Source organism: Ursus arctos, unplaced genomic scaffold (assembly GCF_023065955.2).
Source record: "Ursus arctos isolate Adak ecotype North America unplaced genomic scaffold, UrsArc2.0 scaffold_26, whole genome shotgun sequence".
In the NCBI taxonomy this organism is placed as follows: domain Eukaryota; kingdom Metazoa; phylum Chordata; class Mammalia; order Carnivora; family Ursidae; genus Ursus; species Ursus arctos.
The window spans coordinates 34,638,211-34,660,789 of record NW_026622941.1 but is presented as its reverse complement, the minus strand read 5'-3'; the positions used below and the strand labels follow the sequence as shown (position 1 = coordinate 34,660,789).

Sequence of the window (22,579 nt, the reverse complement as noted above, 5' to 3'; positions counted from 1 at the left end):
TCTAACCTTATTTATGTCTGTATTCGGTCCTTAAACACAAACAGCTGTACACACATACATCTGTCTCACGTCTGACCAAGTACTGCTGTCCAGGACTTCATATACACAAATAAAGGTTCCCCCTTTTATGGGAAATCGTGGCTGGCGCAGCAGGAGTTTCAAAACCCACATGCATTTTTCAACTCTTACTTGCACAAACAAAAAGAGGAAAAATACAGACAAACCAGGTTTGGAATCCTGACTTTTAGAGTCCGTACCAAATGGCTGAAGAATCCCTATTTTGATAGAGAGAGATAGAATGTTTAAAAAAATTATAATTTGTCAAATTTTTTAAGAGTCTAACTTTTGCCTTTGAAAAAGAAAAGTAATTCTAAAGTCTTCATTAGGACAGCTTTCTGTATGATTGTGAGAAAGTAACTTACTGACTGATCATTGGTAAGACCAGATGAGCAAAATGTTTGATACATTTCTTGGTATCATTATTAAACACTTCGAGAAGTCACAGGTCAAGCAGAGATTCAAGAAATTCTTCATTCTAATGATAGGATTGGGAGACATTTTCATTCTTATTTCATTCATTATGCGCGTATGTGTTCCACAATTTTCTATAATGAACATAAACTACCTTTATAATCAGTAAGAAAAAGTTGTTAAAAATAATTTCCTATATTTGTCTTGAGGTTGATAGATTGAACTAGCTATGTTAAAGGCTGTGGACAGATTTTTAAAAATATACATTGCTATCTTAGTATATTTTTAGAAAAATGTTTTATTCCTTGTTTCAACCTTTCTGGAAAAAAAAGAACTCACACTACCCTGGAGAATTAATTCCAAAATAAAATGAGCGGATGAAACCAAGTGGCAGAATGTATTAGAAGCAAGTGGGAAGTCACGAAAGGTCCTGCAAAATATTACCTACTTTGTGATCTTTGGCATTCTTCTAGTTATGTTATAGTAGATGGCTCTATTTTGTTTAGGGTATCCATGTATAAATTAATTCTTCTATACTTGTAAAAGTCAAATGACACATATAAGGAAATTCGAAATCTTTCTCAAGGATTTATAAGTTAACTTCTGTTCTGATCACCAGCTGAAGACGGCAAACGAAGCCCATGTATTTAATTTACCGTACCTCTCTATTTCATTAAAGTACAGTAAAGATGCACCAAAGAAAATAAGTCTATAGCAGCACAGAGATATTAATGGCCCAGAGATGATGAGGAATCCCAACTGAAAGATAGGCGTGAGATTTAAAACTTTCTGAAACACAAACCAGTGGGAACTCACTCTTCCTGATCGAACCTCCACTATTTCTGTTTGGGACGGTGATGGGAGCAAAGAGAAGGCTGCAAATTGATTAAGGGACTGTATGCTTCAAAACAAGGTATTACTTATTTTTCTTTTTTTTTTAATTTAAATTCGATTAGCCACCTTATAGTACATCATTAGTTTCAGATGTTATGTTCAATAAATTATCAGTTGCGTATAACACCCAGTGCTCATCACATCACGTGCCCTTCTTAATACCCATCACCCAGTTACCCCATCCCCCACCCAGTTCCCCTCCAGAAACCCTCAGTTTGTTTCCTACAGTTAGGAATCTTTCATGGTTTGTCTCCCTCTCTGATGACTTCCCATTCAGTTTTCCCTCCCTTCCCCTATTATCCTCTGCACTGTTTCTTATATTTCACATATGAGTGAACCCATTTGAAAATTGTCTTTCTCTGACTGACTTATTTTGCTCAGCATAATACCCTCCAGTTCCATCCACGTCGATGTAAATGGTAAATATTCATCTTTTCTGATGGCTGAGTAATATTCCATTGTATGTATGTGTGTGTGTGTGTGTGTGTGTGTGTGTATACACCACAACTTCTTTATTCATCTGTCGATGGACATCTTGGCTCTTTCCACAGTTTGGCTATTGTGGACATTGCTGCTATAAACATTGGGGTGCATGTGCCCCTTCTTTTCACTGTATCTGTATCTTTGGGATAAATACCTAGAGGTGTAATTGCTGGGTCATAGGGCAGCTCTATTTTTCACTTCTTGAGGAACCTCAAGATACTGTTTTCCAGAGTGGCTGCACCAGCTTGCATTCCCGCCAACAGTGTAAGAGGGTTCCCCTTTCTCCGCATCCTCACTAACATTTGTTGGAAAACAAGATGTTATTAAATACAAACTAACTCTACAAACTCCAACCCCAACTCTACTGTGCACAAAGACCTTAAGAGCAGGCTAAAAAAATCCTCTAAAAGAGATGAAAAACTATGCAGGGGAGGGCAAGTTAGGAGGATGAGTGGTGGTTGCTGACTCCTCTCCTGATTTCACCTGCCAGCTCCCATCTCATGCAATGCAAAAGGCAGCTTGTCAGTTGAACACTCAAGAACATCTGAGTCCAGAAAAAACAGGTAATTCAGAGAAGAGAAGAGAAGAGAAGAGAAGGTAATGTATACCTATGCAGGTGTATGTGAGATACTGTTTAATATAGAGATTCTGAAAGAGGGAGGATCTTTCTTCCTTTAGGATTTGAAGCTGTAACTGTGTAGGCTTGGAGAGGCCAGCTCCGCAGTTTCCAGGAATGAAGCAAGACCCACCCCCTGAATACCCCTCTTATGTCATCAATAAATAACCTTTACAAAAGTAATATGATTAGAAATACATTTCAAAGTACAGAATCAGCACTGTCTCTATAAACTAAGTTACAAACACAGACTTTAAATTCTGTCCTTCCCCCAATCCAGACTGCCCGGGTTCACATCCTGTTTGAACCATGCAGTAGCTGCGTTACCTTAGGCAAGCCGCTGCAGTTCTCTGTGCCTTACTTCCCTCCTCTTTAAACAGCTATAATAAGAGCATATACCTCGTGGTATATTTGTGAGGATTAGATGAACTCATATATTTGCAGTATATATAGAGAAGACCCTGGCCCATAGTACTCATTATATTAGTATTGAGGTTATTATTATGAAATAAAGAAAAAAGTTGTTGCAAACACTGGGGAAAACTTTGAAAAGCATGAAAGAAACAATAAGAAAATCTTCATCTGCGTGAAAATTTAAGTATCTCTGTTTGATAAAATACAGGTGGGATGAAATAAAAATGAAACAAAAAGATCAAACTTGGAACTCTTCTTTCTGAGGAACAGCAAAAACAAAAAATAAATTGAGAAGACATCTGTAGAACGCCAATAATCTGCCCAAATTAGAAGAGTTGAGAACTGGACATGCAGGAGGCCACAGGCCGATAAAGGTCAGAGCATTTGACTTCATATTATGGCTCTATTCTAATATTAATTTATTCTTCTACTCATTTATCTATTCATTCAACAAATCTATATTGAGTCTCTACTGTGTGTCGGGCACTGTGCAAAACAGTCTACTACGTGGAACTTAATGTCTAACGAAGAAGTTAGATATTACATATAAACATTTAATTACGAATTATAGGTGTTTTGATGGAAAAGAATAGGGCACAATGATGATGAAAACAGTGTAAATTAAAGTATATTAACGGACTAAATGATAGGGCAGGACAGAATCAAGAACCAGATTCACACATCTTTAGAAACTTGATAAATATCAGGTGCAGGGATGGAGAAAGGAAAGATTATCCAATGTATTTTACCAGAATAGTTTGTCATTCAGGGCACCTGGGAGGCTCAGTTGGTTAATCATCTGACTCTTGACACAAGCTCAGCTCTTGATTTCAGGGTCGTGAATTCAGGCCCAGCATTGGGCTCCACGCTTGCTGTAGAGCCTAGAAAGAAAGAAGAAAGAAAGAAAGAAAGAAAGAAAGAAAGAAGAAAGAAAGAAAGAAAGAAAGAAAGAAAGAAAGAAAGAAAGAAAGAAAGGAAAAGAAAGAGAAGAGAAAAGAATAGTTTGTTATTCAGATTGGGAAAAAATGAAATCATATTATTACCTTTCACCCTACACAAATATAAATTGCAGGAGATTAGTAGTGAAACTGCAAAAAAAAAGCAAAACTTCAGTATTAGAAATAGAAGAGAAATAGAATATATTCATAACCTTTATATAAGGAAGAATTTATTGGGTCACAAGGATCATACAACATTAAAAACATCAATAAGGATGACTATATAAAAATACACATTTCAGTACAATCGGTGAAGGTTTTATACCTAGAAAATATAAAGGACAATAAATACATAACAAGGGGCGCCTGGGTAGCGCAGTCGTTAAGCTTCTGCCTTCGGCTCAGGGCGTGATCCTGGAGTTCCGGGATCGAGCCCCACGTCAGGCTCCTCCGCTGGGAGCCGGCTTCTTCCTCTCCCACTCCCCCTGCTGTGTTCCCTCTCTCGCTGGCTGTCTCTCTGTCACATAAATAAATAAAATCTTTAAAATAAATAAATATATATATAACAAAACAAAAAATAAGGCAATAGAAAAATGGTCAAAGGGCGTAAAGAGACAATTCAGAAAACAAACAAACAAACAAACAAAAACGAAACAAAAGAAGACCCTAGAGAGCTTTGGCTTCTCTGATTATCTTGGAGACAAAATCAGCTCACACTTCTGATGGTTATTCTGACCAATATAAGTGTGAAAAGATGTTCAGCCTCATTAGTGTCCTTGCTGTCCAGCCACAGGCCATGAGGAACATGCCTACGGTTGAACAATTTGGGTTTCTTACTTGTTGCATGAAGGATGATGCTCACTTTGGAACCAGGAGGTGCTCAAGGAAGAGAGGCTAGAAAGAACTTGTGGATGCAGCCTTGAGTTAGGTGGTTTGGGAGAGGGCTTAAGAAGTGTGGCTTTGCTCTGAATTGTGCGGGAGTGGGATAAATCAATGATCACGTATTTTATTAAATTTTATTTAGAAGGAGAGAAGTCTAGAATGAGTCTAAAGCTATAATTGGTAAAGAAGAAGCTGTCAGTCATATTAGCTAAAGAGGGATGTTTGGTCATTTTTGTTGAACAGTGTTCATGTTTTTGTCTATATTCAGGCATGATTACATGGTAAGCACAGCTAGTTTGTGTTCTGATCCATCACTACCATGGAACGGCTATGTTTGACGTTGACATTCTGTGAAATTGTTTGTGTTCAACTTGAAAGCATTGAAGTCGAATTATTATAATAGGAAAAAGTTGGAAACTACCTAAATCAAATTATTATAATGGGAAAAAGTTGGAAACTATCTAAATGTCCATCAGCAGGGGAAAATGGGTATAAAACAATATGGAACATTAAAAACATACCAACCGAAATTATATATATGGCATATTATTTGAAGTATACAAAGAATATATATATGCAGAATAGAATTTTTTAAAATGTACAAAAGATACAACATATTGTTAATGAATATATCATTTGTGATGAAAGTATAAAATATTTATGGGCATAATCAGCTACAAATTTAAGATAGTGGTTACATCTGGGAAGGAAAGAAAGTAAAGGGTACTGAGGAAAGGGTACACTGTAAGCTTCAATAATATGAAATACTTTATTTAAAAAAGATTTTTAAAAATTAAGGCAAAAATGCCAACATTTGATAAATTTCAGTTGTGGGTACATGGGTGGTTATTATATATGTATGGTGCTTGATTTTTTTCATAATTAGAGAAAATCAAATCACAGTTTCAGGAACTTACACAACAAAATCTTTTGGAATTTTTCTTCTTCATCCTCTACTTACCTGGAGAAAGTCTACTCACAGCTCCCTATAGTAAAAGAATCAACCATAAAATAATATCCTCGCAAGAGGTGTCTGTCAACCTCACACCTGCATAGGTAGAGTTCGTATGGAATGAGTCTGCTCCTATGCTTGAAGTTCTTAAAGAAAAAGAAGAGGAGGAAGAAGATCTTGAAGTCTAAAAACAGTTTGGGAAGCTAACTGCCAGAGGCCCTAGCTGAGTTATGTAAGCCCTTTAGAATTACAACCAACACATCCTGTTTATCTCATTAGTAGTTAGAAATGCCCCCCAGGTAGTAATTTTAATGCAGCTTAGGACCCTGGTATGAGTGATCTGAACAATCAGATTAGGGAGATTAAGGCAGGAAAGTGGAATGTTAACAATTGAACTGGTCTTCTCCATTCTCTGGGTTTGGTCCATCTGGTTATCACCTAACCTACCAACATTATTTTCAGAAAGAAAGAAGAAAACATGAAAATCTATTCTAGTGAAAGGAAATATTATTTTTTGGTATGATTATAATAAGTCTCACTTTCTGGATTGAAATACAGTTTTCAAAACAACAACTTTATTATGTGAAATTTCTTAGATTAAAAAGATTTTAAAATTATTTTAACAACAACGTCATGTTTAGGAAAAATGGTGTAAGTCTACAAGTTGATTAGAGGCCTAATGTTTCTTTTCCAAATTAAAGAAGCTCAGCTCTTTTACTTGACTTTGAGCAATTTTTTTTTTTACACTGCTGAGTATTACTTCTTTATCAAAGAATACTGCCAATCATTATGAGTTTATTTGCGAGCTTAATTCTGGGACTTGACAGGTTTCAGACCATTATTTATAAAATATTCCAAGCAGCTTTACTAGATATAATTCTACTGAGTCCGTATTTTTAAAAATCAATTTCTTTTGGTTCTGTGAACATTTGGAAAGGTAATGGTATGAAGTTAAAAATTCTGCAGAAACACATGGCACAGCTGTCACAATTAATCAAAAATTCACAAAAAGTGGTTGATTCCAAAAGATATTTTTAATGAAACAGAAGAAAGGCATTAAAAAGTGTTAATGAAAATTTTTTTGTGATACTTGCTAAAGATGGTAGGAAATATTTTTGTCAAGGGAGTTTTGCACCAGGGAAGAGAGATTGGGTTTAACTCTGAATATGACAAGGATAAGTAGAAATTTATAACCAAAGTACAGGGTGAGGGATAGTGGATGGAAAATTACTAAGAGGGAGTACCAAAGGTAAGGGGGTGTTGGGTCACCTGACAGGTCAGGATTCTTGCTGAAGGGAAGCTGGAGTGGTAAGATATCATTAAACTGACCCAGTAGGATTCTTGCTAAGACTGGCCTAAGTCGGCCAAGGACAGGGCCTAAGGTTGGGACCTAATCAAAAAGGGACTCTGAGAAATCTGACTTAGGTTTGGAGAGAGAGACTTAATCAAATGTTAATATAAATTTATGGCTAGCCCTTGGGAAGAAACCATGTTAGGGTGTCAAGCATTTGGAATAAAATGATATAAAATATAAATCCTAAACTCTTCAACAGGGCCTGCAAGGCTCTTTAGTATCTGGCCACGATTCTAGGCTTTAACTCTCTAGTCAACAGCTCCAATCACGGAAAAGAAATAAAAACATTACCAGTGATGGACAGAATTGCCCAGTAGTCCATAGCCACCTGCCCCTTAGGGAAACCTTTTTCAATCAGGATGATGACAGTCCAGGGCGAAGCTCCGAGGGTAACACACTGGTGGGAGGGGGAGTCGCATCTGCAGTGCTAAGCGAACAACAAACAGCTGTTGTTTCCTTCGCTCTGCGGCCTTAGTCAACACGAGTCATAATAAAAGATCCAAGGTCACATAGTCATGGATAAGATCCTTCTATCGGTTCTGCTGCCTAATAATAACCTGGGAGCAATGGCTCCCCTACTGCTCAGTGTGGAGCTACCCCACTAGCTTGGCCGAACTCTGAACGTTGTGGAGCACAGCCCTCTAGCCCCACCCACACCGAGGGAGGTTAAGAGTGTCTACCAGAAAGGGGTTTTTATTTTTCATTTATTTTTATTATTTTTGGAATTTATTTATTTATTTGAGAGGTAGCGAGCACACGTGCGAAAGAGAAAGAGAGTGAGAGAGTGAGAGAGCGCAGGCATGAGTTGGGGGGGAGGGGCAGAGGGAGAGAATCTTCAAAAGGACTCTGCGCTGAGTGCGGAGCCCCATGCAGGGCTCAATGTCACAGCTCTGACGTCATGATCTGAGCCAAAACCAAGAGCAGGCCGCTGAACGGACTGAGCCACCCAGGTGCCCCCAGAGAGGGATTTTTAAATTCGCGGGCCAAGGACAAGCAGAAACAGTACTAAATAAACAAAATTATTTATATGCACATCTGTTTCATCTCTAGTCTATAAATGTGTGTGTACGTGGAGTGGTCAAAGTGAGAAACCTGGATTCAGACTGAAGTCAGAATTCGAATCCAGCTCCTTCACGTAGTAGCTGTGTGACTTTGGATAAGTTATTTTACTGAGACTTAGGCTCATCATAATATAATTATAATGTTATGAGGAGCAAATGCAATAAATAAATTTTTAGTGCTCAGCACGGAGCTTAGCATAGAAGTAAAAATAGTAACCATTACTATTGTTATTATTATTGTTTGTTTTTATATCTCCACAACCTACCACACCACTTTGTGTATAATTTACGTTTAACAGATGTTTGTTGAATTAATTCCAAAATCAAAATCATAATTGTCTGTTAAGTTTTAGCTGAGTCTGGCCAGAGACCAGTGAGTGAGATATCTGGGCTCCCTTTTTGTAACTCTGGGCACCGCTGCTCATAAAATCATAGCTGGGACATAAAGCTGACATGGTGACTGTTTAATCTGCCGCAGTAAGCCACTGACTGGTTTAGAAGGTTGTAGGACTGTGGCATCTGCATAAATCTCCAGCCTGCAATTCAACTAAACTTAAATAGCCAAAGGAGAGTTAAATTGTGTGTTGCAGATGCCTCGCACAGAATTCCCACTTTTTCAGAAGATTTGAAAAGAGCTTAAGGATAAGTTCAGACATTTTGAGAACCTGTTATAAAATCTTCATTTGGAATGTTCCTAGACATAAATACTCTTGGTCACGGCCCACGGGGGAAAATGTGTCTGTAAGACACTGTAGCATATTGTATAAATGTTTATGGAACTGTCAATATTCTAATCGATGCTAGGCCTCCAGATTGTTTAATCCCAGCTGCAGAACAGAGAGAAGCAGGTCCTAAGCCTATCCTGAGAGATAAGTCACATTAGACGTGTGAAGCAAAGTCATTTTCCTGATATGAGAGGAAGATACAAGAGCCAAATAGAGCAAATGTAATAGTGTGACATCTGAATAAGAGCCAAGGCCAAGAACCACCAAAAAGAAGCACATGGTCACAGAATGGGAATTTGGGAAGGACATACAGATGGCCCAACATGCTTCCAGGAAGGCAGTAACTTACGGAGATTCAGCTTCTTTCAAGGGTGGAGGATACACATCGAATGCCTAAACAGCATCTTTGGCTTTCAATGTAAGACACGCTAGAAGGATTCAGTGGTGACTAAAAATGGCTGTTATTCACTGAGAAGATGGCCAGTGAGACGGCTGACCTGCTGATCTTAGGAACCAGGCGGTGTGGGCCTTCAGTCCTGGCTCTACAGTTTGCTTGCTGTATGAGGACGGCTACCTACACTGCCTGTGCCTCTGTTTGCTCAGCTGTATACGTGGGGATAAGGTTAATATTAGAGAGCTGTCACGAGGATTCAGTGAATTATCTTCACAATCCCAGGATGTCTTTTTTGACATATAGTAATAGTATGATCATCCAAGAAAATCAAAAAGTTTCCCAATACTCTAGGTAGATAGCACGGCAATTTTTAAAAAGTCAGTATTTACTTAGAAGGTCTTAAAAACAGTATTGGAAGCTGATGTTCTGAGCGACCTACCTTTGTTTCTCAGTGCAGTTCCATATGTAACTGGCTTCTGTCCCAATTCATTGGACATTTATAGATGTATTTGTTTCTCTGAAAATGTAGTCAAATGTCCGAACAAGATATCTTCAGACTACTTACATGTAGTGTTGCTGGACTAGAATAATTGTGTCAGATTATTTTGGACCCTGTTTTTTGGGAACTTTTGATGTTCTAAGATTTTCAAGTTTATAATTGTTAGAAACTTAACATTATTCTGGGTTTTATATTGGGTATATTGGGTATAGAAGAATGTCCAGCACACAAAAAAATCCTTTGTTGAACTTCAGACCTTTCACAAGTCTTCAATGTGAGCTCTGTTGATAAAAGATGACATTTATGGGGAATTAATATTGTTTTAACAGAAGGTTTCAGTTCTTGCCCTATTTCCTCTTTCCCTGCCCCCAGTTCCTGTTGGACCTGCTAATGGGCTCTTAAGCAGGTTTTGGCCTGTTCCAGCTCTTGAGCCAAGTCTGACTGGGCCAGGAAGTAACGTTAGCCAAGTCTTCTGAGGGGGCTTCAAACTGAGTCATGCTGGAGGCCAGCCTGGTTTACTGCGCCAAAGTGGGTGTCTACATAGCTGTATCACCTCTGGGCCTTTCCTTCTTCCCTCCCATTCTCTCTCATGTTAGATCAGACTTCTACCTCTTATTCCACTCCTCAGAATACTTTGTGAAAACAACAGAGACTTAGAAGTTTTATCGTTCCTGTCACTATACTCATGTTAATGAATGTATTGCTGTAATATGCCGTATTGGATGATAAACTGTCTCAGGTTGTATGTGTGTGTGTGTGTGTGTGTGTGTGTGTGTGTGTGTGTGTGTGTGTGTTGGGGCAAGGGCATTGAAGGAAAAATAGAAAACATGAATGGCTAGAAAAAGTTTGAGTCTTTGGTTTGATTTAGAATAGTCGCATCGGGGCATCTACCTAACTTCCCATGAGTGGGACGATAGCCCAGATAGTCACGTGATAAAATTTGCTTCCCTGTGAATTTACTGTTCTCTCTGGGATCACTCACAGCTCGGTATGATATAAGATTTCCTGAAATCGTTCTGAGTATTCACTGTTAATGCCACACTCAAAACATTCGTTCTTCTGGCAACTTTATTTACATATCTACTGAGCATGTCCTCTGTGCTGGGCATTAGGGAAATACAAGTGAGTGATGGTAAGAGCATCCATGTTGTAGAGACCAGACTGATGGAGAGAATGCTATTGAAGTACAGGATAGGAGTGCCTCACTCTTCCCAGGGCATGGAGTGCTAGGGGACGTTTCCCACACTAAGGCCTGGGGGAATGAATGAAAGAAGTGGAACATCATCCATTCATTCAGTGGATATTTGCTCAATGATAGAGTCATGAAGTACAACCTCTGAAACCGCTGACCTCATGGCACTTACATTCTGGTGGTGGAACAACAACACAAATAATAAATAACGTAGGTGTTTCAGGTGGTGATAAAGGCTATGGAGAAAAATGCAGCAGGGAAGAAGGAATGGGAGTTTATGGAGTAGACAGAAGCTAGGCTGGCCAGGAAAAGGCTAACTGAAGGGAATTTGAGGAGAAGGAGTGAGCCTCATGCCTATTTGAGGGAAGAACGATCCAGGCAGAGGGACACTGGAAGCTGACCTGTCATTTTGGAGGAGCAGTGGTGGCACCAGACTGGCTGGAGCAGAGCACAGATAAAGAGATAGGAGATGAGGGCAGAGAAGTAATGGGGAGACAAGAGTGTGGTGCCTTTTGGGTCATTTGCAGTCAGTTTGGCTTTTACTTGACGTGAACTGGAAAGACACTAGGATCATCAAGATCTAATTTGTCTCCTGACAAGATCACTTTGCCTACGTGTTGAGAAGAAGCCGAAGGGGAATAAAGCTTTCAGAGATGTACTGTTTTGATGCCTATTGCACGTCAGGGGCTGGGATGGGAACCCTGCCCTCAGGAACTAACCTTCTCATCATGGGAGAGAAATTTGACTGATTTTGTAAATACGATGAATGTCTAATGGTAGACATTAGTTGTTGACTCATCTGGTAGTCACCCCTGATTTTGGTTTAGGGATCCAACTCTTTCCCCCTCTCTGAGTAGGTGGTTTGATAGACCCCATTGACTAGTTAAGGGAGGGATTATAACCTTCGCCTAAACCGATCAACCAAAGGCCATCCTTCTAGCACAGATTCAGGAATGAGCATATGACTCAACGAAGCCCCAATCCAAATGGATCTGAGGACTTTGTACGTGGGCATCGCTCTTCTGGGATGAAGATGAAGGATCTGGATATGCTGTAGCCATCTTGTGTCTACATAGGGCCTGACAATGAAACCACATTAGCTTGTAGTTTGCAAGTCTTGTTGGCTTAAGTTTGGGGAGAATATAGATAGTACTTTTATTTTTATAAGTCAAATTTTTATTATTTTTCTATTGTGTTCAACAAAATAGCAACCTTAAAAAAAAATAGTTTCTACTGCTCAGGTGGTGCTCATTGCCAAACAGTACTGTGTTGAGCAGGAGTAAAACCAGGAAAAGACAAAAAAGACTTCAAGAAGTCCTCCCTTATTGGGACAAAATCATGAATCATTTCAACACTGACCATAGTTCAAAGGGCCAAAAATCAAGAAAAGGAAGTCAAAAGAATCAAAGGGAACATCCAGAACACACAGAAATGAAAATTACTTTTCAAATTATAAAGTATTCTGCTTGACTAACTCGGAACCTAAAAGCGGAAGTTGTGCCTTTTCTATAATGTGGAGTTTTTGCAGATACTTTTAAAGGAATCGTTTGGCTGACTGACCTTCAAAAACAGCTCCTAGTCTAGGACTGTACTCTGCCTGCTTCTGAACCAATTTAAGCGAAAATAACAGGATTTATTTAACTATTTTCCTCATTCGAATACACACCAACATTGCAGAGGCACAAGTTCACTTTTCCTTGCTGGATTTTAGCCTTGCGAGAGCTCTGTTAAAAATTGTAGAGTAAAATTGAAACACGACACACTATTTACATGCACAGTCTGTGTTGCAAAATTGAGACTTGCTTAATACTAATCACAATCACCACTTATTAAGTCCCTTCTAAATCTCAGAAATTTTGTGTTTCCTAATTCTTATAACAAACCCTTAAAATTTGTATTGTATTTCCTATTTTTACATAAGAATTGAAACTGAGCCATAGAGAAGTATGTGGATTGCCCAATGTCAAACAGCTGGCAGATGGGAGGTTTGGGGAGGGTTGGAGAATTTTCAGCCAAGCACTGTATTCAGCACTTTACTTGTGTTACTTGATTTCATTTTTACAACAGTCCTCTAAAGACGAGGAGACCTAAGAGGAAATTCAATAAAGATAGAAGCAAGACTTATTCTAGGATGGTCTGACTCCAGAACCCGAGATCGTACCAGTGTGTAGTTTGTCTTTCTAAACGACTTCTGAATTTTCCACTTGAAAGCATGTCTGAAGCTCAAAATAGGTTGTACTTGATTTCTCATTTGTTAATTCTCAAACAAGTCCAAAATGGTTATTTTTCACCCAAGAGTTCAAAATTGGACCTAAAGAAATGAGCGTTGCCTACATCTCTCCTGAAGAAGTTTTGCTTCAAAAATTGATGTGTGCCGACATTCTGGGTTATTAGTTTGTTAAAGTTTGACAGTCTTCAGATCCTTTCCTTTTCCACAGACGCTTTTTGGATAGTCTGCCATTTAGACACATGTGGAGTACTTAGTCCTCCCGCGTTAGGCTGAGATAGCCTTGAGATTACTCTAGCCTCAGAAAGTACTAGTTATGTGACTTTGGTCAATTAGACAACCTCTCAGGTCTAAAAGGAATTCTTACCACCATAAAGTATAATATAGTTAAAATCAATTCCCATTTGTCAGGTTATGGTTTCCCAACACAGTAAATGTGAGGAAATTTAGTGGCAAATTCAATGCATGGAATGATTTCACTGATAATATCAATAAGACGGAGAAAATAGATCTACCCAGGGAAGCTTTATCTCTTAAAAATCATTGAAGATATTTAGGAGTTTTTTTTGGACTTACACTTTTTTGTGTAAGTCCTCAAAAGCACCAACAGAGATTGAAGAACCATGGTAAACAGTGGGTTTTTATATTTAGGAAGAACTAGGTTTATTAGTATTTGTATCTAACAGTTTTCAGGTGGCTAACTTGAACAATGAAGACTTTAAGAATTATTTATAATAATTTGATTCATTCCTGAGACAATCCAGACCAAAAGATGGAGGGCAATTCAATTATTTTCTGATTTGTGCTTTATTTTACCCATTTGCTGAAAATTTGGAACCCAAGTTTGGGATCTCATGTCTTAATACAGATTCTTAAATGGGTCTCTAATAGTCATATTTGTTGTTGTTTGTAATTTTCTCTCTCTTCTATCAAAGTTTGTTATCCTTATGGGATCCATAAACAAATTCATGAGTTTGAGTCAAAAAATTATAACAGTCTACCATTAGAATTCATATTACTTAAGGATTGGAAGGCATAAAGCTAACGAGAGAAATAATAATCGTGCAATTTCTGGAATTATACATTCTTTCTACAAATATTTATTGAAACCCTAGTAAATGCTAAGAATGAACAGAATGGCTAAGGGCACAGACTCTGGAGCCAGACTGTCTGTGTGAAAATCCAGGCCCTAGCACTCACTCTCTGTGGGTGACCTGGGGCAAGTTTCTTCATTTTCTTGCTCCTATTTCCTCACCTGTACAATGGGGATGATAATAATAATAACAACATCTCATGCATATTGAAGGTAATTAAGATCAAATGAATCAATGTGAGTGAAAGATTAAGACCAGTGCCTGCCGCATTATGAAGCTTGAGTACGTAGTAGTTAGAGAATGGTTGTCATTATGATTATGTCAAGGAACCAGATCTGGCCAATTGCTTTCACAGCGCTGAGAGGCATTGTATTTAGACCACAGAACAGATATCCATCAAAGACGTCTCATGTTCCAGGTACAACAGAATTACATTATGTATTATTGTGTCTAACTCTCATAAGAACTGTTTCAAAGAAAGTTTTATGCTTTCCAGTTTAGAGGTGAGAAAATGGAAGTTTACAGTGATGCAATATAGCTCTGCTAAAGTTTCAGCCTGTAAGTGATGAGAGCAGAACTCAGACCACAGTGCTGTGCATTTCACTGTACACAGCTGGTCGTTTAGAGAGAATGACTTGACTTACTAGGAAGACAGTAGAGCCCAGTGGTTAAAAGCACAGACTCTGAAGACATGTCATGAGGATTTTAATTCTGCCTTTCCTCTTCCAGAGTACTGTTCCTTGGGCAATTTTGCCAACTTTTCTGTGCTTCAGTTTTCCCACCTACAAAATGATCATAATAATATCTCAAAACAGAGATGATAGAAGGATTAAATGAGATAAACTATAGCTATTTCTTGCTTTGTACTAAGCACTCCTTATTTGATTCATGGAAATTGGACAGTGTAAGCAGTTGTCTATTTCACCTTTTCATTTGATGTTCATGGGTGTCAAAGCCAAGTTTCTAGAAATTATCAGGCAGGCTCTAGATGATTACTTGGCTAATTTAAGAAAATCAGACTTTCATCATTTAGTTACCTATGAAGACCAGAGCCTTCTGGTCAGTGCTGCCGTTCAGCTGCCAAGCACCTCTGCAAACACGCTGGCCACACGAGCGGTGAAATAAGGGCTTCTGTACCAGATGGTAGATGATTTAGGATCCTGAGCCCAGGTGTTTAGTGCCTGCAGGTGAGGGCGACTCAGCAGCTGCAGAATGGACTGAGATGGCCAATGACAGAAACATCTACGTCATTCATCCCCTGCTCTGGAGTGGCCCAGAGTTGATGAGGGCGGCAAGGCACGTAACAGGGCAGACGAGTGAGTGACGCTGGCTGGGTCAGGTGTCTGGATATAGTCTCAGAGCACTCAGCCTCTCACCAGCAGCACCGCAGTACCAGTAGGAAACTAATACTACCAATTTCATGGGGAGAGATCAGGCTTCCTGTGTCCAGTTGTAGTTCAGAGAGAAGCATCCTCGAACTAGTAACAAGGACATCAAACAAAAGAGCACGCCAGTAATTCCTAAAATTCAACGAATGCTTGGAATTATTAGAATGCTTTGATGATCTATGGGCACAATGACTCATATCACTTAGTCAGCAATTCTCTGTTATCTGTACCTTGGTTTATTCCAAAAATAAGAAGGATTTCAAATATTTTTGATTTAGCAATTGCTTCTATATTAAATTTTTATTTCCAGTTGTTAAATATGTTTAATTATAGGCAAGTATAGGCATTAGAGAGACCATGGTACAAGGATAGCAATGTCCCACATAGATTCTTAAAATATATTTCTACAAAGAAGGTTGGAATAATCTCTCCCAAATAACCCAAAATGTTGTTTTCTAGGCAATCTGCAAGTGCAGTGCCCAAAAAGAAATAAAGGAAGGTGGGGAAATCTGCTAGCCTTGTCAGATATTCTAAAAATGACAGTATAAGAGCTGATAGTTTATAAAGATATTTTATATTAGGGACTCCTGGGTGGCTCAGTCTGTTGGACGTCTATCTTCGGCTCACATCATGGTGCCGGGGTCCTGGGATCAAGCCCCGCATGGGGCTCCCTGCTCAGTGGGGAGCCTGCTTCTCCCTCTCCCTGTGCCTCTGCCTTCTACTCGTGCTTTCTCTCTCTCTCTCAAAAACAAATAAATAAAATCTCAGGGGGAAAAAAAGATTTTACTCTTTTTTGTTTAATAATATCGTTCCCTCCTTCTTCAGTTCAATTTCTTTAACCGTTAGTTTCCTCTTCTGTTTCTGAGGAACGTCTGCAGTTCTGAAGTGGTTAAATGCCCCCATTCAGGGGAGACACTTGATAGTGGCAGAGAATGGATCACCACCCAAAGAGATTAGAATCAGCATTGGAGGGATCCAGTTTTCTGCGTCTAAATTTCAACACATGGTCAGATCATGCTTCCTCGGTTCATGACATTTCTGTTCGGGTCTGGCACGTGCTATGTGCCAAGGATGCAAAGGGCACGAGAATGACCCAACCCTCAGGGAATTGACAGCCTCGACTCATCTGGAGGCCAGGTTGCAAAACCGTAACACACCCTAGCAATCTCTTGCTGCAACGGTAGTGAGAAGGAAGGCAACCCTCTACCCTTTGGGAGAAGGGAACCAGATTTGAGGATACTCTTAGTCCAGTGTTGGAAAAAAAGCATTTCCTTCTCAGGCAAGTGCGAGGACTGTGGAACAGGCATTGTGGGCCAATAGCCACTCCTGAGAGAACGGAAGCTACAACGCAAGCTCTTCCAGGTACGGGCACCTTCAAAAAAATTCGTTTGGAAGCTCTGGGATCTGATCTGTCTTGATGTTGTGTTTTATCAAAGTGCCTTGGTTTTCCAAGTAGGGGGATGATTTCAGCAATACAGTTTTACTGGGACAACGGACAGCTTCAGATGAAGAGGAAAGTGACTTTGTCCTTTTGCTTGTTAAGGTAAATTCAATCTTTGCTTCATTTGTGGAACCAAACTTCTTTAATGTATCTTGGGTTAGATACTGAGCATTTTCTCAGTAGGCTACCTTTGGAAATAGGCTTGGGGCTGAATCACAGCAATTACAAGCCTGAGATGAAAGGAGCCACATGTATACCGAGGCCTCTTAAAAGACTCAGCCAGGCTTCATTTCCTCTCACGATGGGAGGCTTTGGGCTTCTACTGACTAGGATGCAACCACAACAAAACAATATCTCTCTGTGTGGGTTTTAAAAATAAACTAAAGTGATTTGTATGTACAAATGGCGTCTTAGAAGAAGGAGTGTAGAAAAGCCAAGTTAAAAAAGAAAATAAACAATGCTTGAAATCCTTCCCTTTCTTTTCCTACAGGTCTTCTTCCTCCGAAGTGTTGTCTGGAAAACTCATCTACTGTCGTGTCCGTGTGGAGCAGCTCACTGACCCCAGGTTTTGCTTTGGGATTCTAATGCTATTATTATAAATACTATTATAGATAAGCTATAGTATGGGGTCTTCGCCAGGGTAAGGAAAAGCCTCCAGGCTTTTCAAAGGAAACACGCAGCACATGCGTTTCTTGTCTTGGTGACATGATTGGCAACATAAATGATTCTTTGGAGCCTTGAAAGGTGGGGTCAGCCCTGTCAGTTTGCATTTTAGGATAGTTTAATCAACTGATTAATGACACGAAAGAATATATCCACTCACCTGATGTTTCATTTGCATCGTTTGTCAGGAGATTTTTCTGCTAATTTGCATACTCTACTGCTTTCACAATTAGAATAACGAGAAATCATCAAACTCTATAAACAATGGCTACCAGCTAAATCTAAGTACAGAAGGAAAACGAGAATTTATCTAGACCACTATCATTAGCAAATACATACTTTTAATTTTTATAATTACTAGCCAGCAGAAATTGACCAAGTCATACAGGCTTTAAATTATTTAGGTTTTATAATTATCCTTAAATAGAATCAGTATTCTTAGTAACTTAGGGAGATTGAATCATTAGATCAGAAAACTAGTTAAGATATACTTTATATTCAAATTAAGTTTGCATTTGAATGTCTTTTCACTTGCAGAATCCCCAAGTACATGAAAAATTACAATGACAAGGCATTTATATTAAAAAATGATATAATTAGAGAGGATAGTATTGCATAAATCTAAAATACTTAATTAAAAATTTCAGGGGTGCCTGGGTGGCTCAGCTGGGTAAGTTTCTGCCTTTGGCTCAGGTCTTGATGTCAGGGTTCTGGGCTCCCTGCTCGGTGGGGAGTCTGCTGCTCCTTTTGCCCTCACCAACCCTGCCCCCGGGTGCTCTCAAATAAATACATAAAATCTTTTAAAAAAGTAAAAAAATAAAATCTTCAGCCAATTGTCATCTGTTCTGTCTATAAAACTATCAGAACGCTGACAAACAAATGAATATCTCTCCAAATATGTAGATAATTAAGTTTATAATTATCAAATAATATCTTTGGAATAGTTTTAAAGGAATAAGTAATGACTAAATAGTCAATCTACCTTTAAAATTCTGCTATCATTTCTGATGTTCTGAAGTAGTTTTAAATATAGGAAAGAAAAGGAGCTTTGATAAAACTCAACAAAACTTTAAGAAAGTAGATCCCAAGGCTTTCAAATGATTTCTTTTTCTTTTAAGGTCCATATTCCTGGAGAAGGTTAAATTATGTGGCAGCTTGTGTTCCCCCCAAATTTAAGCTTTTGTGTCTGTGTTGGCCCAGAATGCCTTTCCCACAACCACAACATTTGGCTGCTAAGGAAACATTGTCTTCCAAGACTGGGTTAAGAGATTTGACTTCTTTCCCCACAGAGGATAGACGATTCTCTTTCTTGCTATCTATGGTGTAATTATTACATTGTAATGATGTAGGTATGATATTGTGTCTTCCAGAACTGACTTTATAAGTCATTGTATTTTTAAATGAAAGATTTTACTAATTCATAATCTTCTTTGAGTCTAAGAAATATAGGCGCATGAAAAAAAGAATTTTCTTATGAACCTTTATGTACCTTTTTGAGTGGATCCAACAAAAAAACTGAATTTTGATTGAACACAAACTTACTTTTAAAAACATGTTCACAGGGGTGCCTGGGTGGTTTAGTCGGTTAAGTGTCCAACTCCTGATTTTGGGTCAGGTCATGATCTTAGGGTCCTGAGATTGAGCCCCGCGTTGGGCTCAGTGCTCAGTGGGGAGTCTGCTTGGGATTCTCTCCCTCCTGCTATCCCTCCCCACCCCCACCTCCTCTTGTCACTGGCGCAAGTGAGCCACGCTGTCTCTCAAATAAATAAGCAAAGGAATCTTAAAAAAAAAACAAACAAACCATGTTCAGGAATACTATTGACTAGTTAAAAAATACTCTAGAGAGTCTGAAAAGTGAAAATGACATTTCCAAAGATTTCCAATTTTTATTAAAATTGGTAAAGTAGAACTAATCTTTTAATTGATTTATAATCGACGTGTAACAATTTATTAGTTTCAAGTGTACTACATAATGATTTGATATTTGTATATATTGCGAAAGATCACCACAATAAATCTAGTTAACATCTGTCACTTTACATAGTTACAAATTCTTTTTCCTGTGATAAAGACTTTTAAAATTTTCCTTCTTAGCAATTTTTATTTTTTTAAAAAATATTTTATTTATTTATTTGTCAGAGAAGGAGAAAGAGAGAGAGGGGGGAGGAGAGAGCAAGCACAAGCAGGGGGAGTGGCAGGCAGAGGAAGAAGCAGACTCCCCACCAAGCAGGGCGCCCAATGCAGGACTTGATCCCAGAACCCTGGGATCATGACCTGAGCCAAAGGCTCAGATGCTAAATGGACTGAGCCACTTAGGTGTCCCTCTTAGCAACTTTTAAGTATTCAATACAGTATTATTAACTAAAGACACAATGGTGGACATTACATCTCAATGACTTATTTATTTGTAACTGGAAGTTTGTACCTTTTGGCAAACTTCAAAATAGAGCTAATTATAAAAGAGTAATTATAAACATTTCTTGTGTTTTTTTGTTTCAAGTGGAAATATCTGATGGATTCACTAAATGTATAAAATCTTCATATAAAATCACCAGAGTTAAGATCTTTTTTCAGTCTACCTGGTAAAAGTAAGCGTTACAGTAATTTTTATAAATTAAATAGAGCTTGTTCTTCCCTCACACCATTTGCTTCCTCCAAGTTTTCCAGTCTCTGTGATGGCCAGTGTCCTACCCAGTGGGTAAAACCAAACTCCAGGCAGCATCTTGATTCCACCCCTCCCCCACTGTCCCTGCAGTAGAATGTCCCTGCAGGAGCATACTGTCCTCGACACATCAAGATTTGCATACATCTTGATGCTTTTTTTTTTTTGGCATTCAGATTTTACCTCAAAGGCCATCTCCCTGGCGAGCAATCCCTGAACACTCCACCTCAATTAGCACTCCTGCCCCTCAAAGTCACTCCAGGGCCTCAGATCACATCACTCTGTTCTACTTTCTTCACATCTTTCAGCACCATCTGGAATTATATTGTTCATTGGTCTGCTTAGTTTTTCTGATTTCTCGACCAGAATATAAGCACTCAAAGGCTAGGACATTTCCTTTCTTGTTTTCCCCAGTATTCTAGTACTTATCACAATGCTTGCATATAATACATGCCCAAAAATATATTTCAGATGAACATTTGAGAACAGATTTTTAAAAATGTGTCTCATTCAATAAATACCTTATTGTGCTAGGCAAAGGTAAGGGACATATATTGAAAGACAGCCATTTTATGACTTTCTACTAACTTAAAGAAATGAGATAACTTGGCATCCTTCCCCTCTCGTCTGTCCCTTTCATTTCTACCTCCCTCCTCCCAAGGACCTTACTCACAGGAAAGGAGGCTGGTGAAATGGAAGAGCACGGGGTTAGACAGGAGTTGATGGGTTTGTGACTTTCAAACTGTGTGATCTTACACGAGTTGTGTTGCCTCATGGATATTGTGTTTCTTCACCTGAAAAAGTGGAATAATTGTTCCTATTTTATGGGTTGTTGTAAAAACTGAATATGGTGATGAACGTGTGTAATAAATATCTTAGCACATTATTGGCTTTCAATAAATGGAAGCTTTTATTGCTACTATCTCATGAAGTGATCTGAGGTCAGTCATGCACCAAGCTAATTTACTGCGGAATAGTGCTTACATAAGACCAGTTTCTGAGAAGATAATTGGCAACTAGCAAGCATACTAAAATACAATGTATCATATTTTTAATGGTCTGACTCCTTTCCTTTCTGTAAGAATAAAGCAAGAGATAATTGTGACTCTGATTCCTGTTGCTTCCTGATGTGGCTGCCAGATTGCACGGCGAGCCTGGAGGCAGGAGTCTGTCAGTCACGGCCCGATGAATAATAAAGTGCAGTAATGTCAGAAGCATGGTGCCTCGTCTCATAGTTGGTGGGGGGGAGGGTGGTGTGAGGTCAAGTGGCTGGCTGAGAAGATGGCATCTGGTAGAGACAGACAAATAGCTCTTTCCATCCAAGAGGCAATATGAAGTATATCTGACTGTATGCTATTCTAAGAAGTAGTCTGGAGCTAAGAGAATATGTCTCTGAAGCCAAAGACTGATCAAATGTGGGAGCTTAAGTCAGCAGAGATGTAGTAAATTTTATTAAGTATCTGGCAGGACTGATTTTATTTATTGCTTGATAGACAGCATCTTTTTAACCTAAAACAAGTTCAGATAATAAGTTAGGTGCTTTGGCAAAAGGATCTAAAGCATTTTCTGTTCCGTTTCTATTCAGGCTTAAACCACCCTTCTGCTTGAGTTCTTGATTAGAACTCTCGACGCAATAGCCATGTCTGGAATATATCACCAGCTCCGACAGAGACACCAGCACCCAAAGGCAAGTGTGTGTATGTGCCTGCCTGTGAGTATGTATGCGCCCGTGTTTACCTTTTTGTACACGTATGTGACGTTTCCTACAATTACTGCTCTGACCTTGGGGAAGACTTGAATCCTCTTCCCTGTTATGTCACTGAGATAACCAGAAATCAATCAGCCTTTTCATCTCTTCCTCTAATTGGGACTAAAGCAGAGCTTGGAACCCACCATATCTGATGGGTCGCAAGGTAACCTGGGACTCTGCACTTGCTTGAAATGATCCAATGCTGGAATATTTCTAGATTGACTAACCTCAGTAAAATACTTTGTTATAAGAACCCATCCAGATCTATTCGGGGTTGAGTCTAGTTGGAGTGTATATTGGAGCTGGTTTCTTAAAGCTACTTTATATCTTCCTTGGAGCCACCCCAGAAATATAAGGCTCCTGTAAATTGGAGAGAGTCTCAGTATAACTACAGCAGAAACAAATTCCTGGAGCTTCCTAGACTGATTCATACCAAATCTCTCCAAAGGCAATGGTAGAGGGGACAAGTTTCAGAATAC

The 22,579-nt window shown here is 38.9% G+C and overlaps 1 long non-coding RNA gene across 1 annotated transcript; it reads left to right on the top strand.

Annotated features, from left to right (window-relative positions):
* The first annotated feature begins 1,015 nt into the window (after positions 1-1,015).
* On the top strand, positions 1,016-22,579 carry LOC113257721 (uncharacterized). The gene is made up of 5 exons (XR_008961601.1): positions 1,016-1,384; positions 2,339-3,252; positions 16,864-17,127; positions 17,516-17,590; positions 21,936-22,579. It is a non-coding gene; the product is annotated as an uncharacterized LOC113257721 (long non-coding RNA).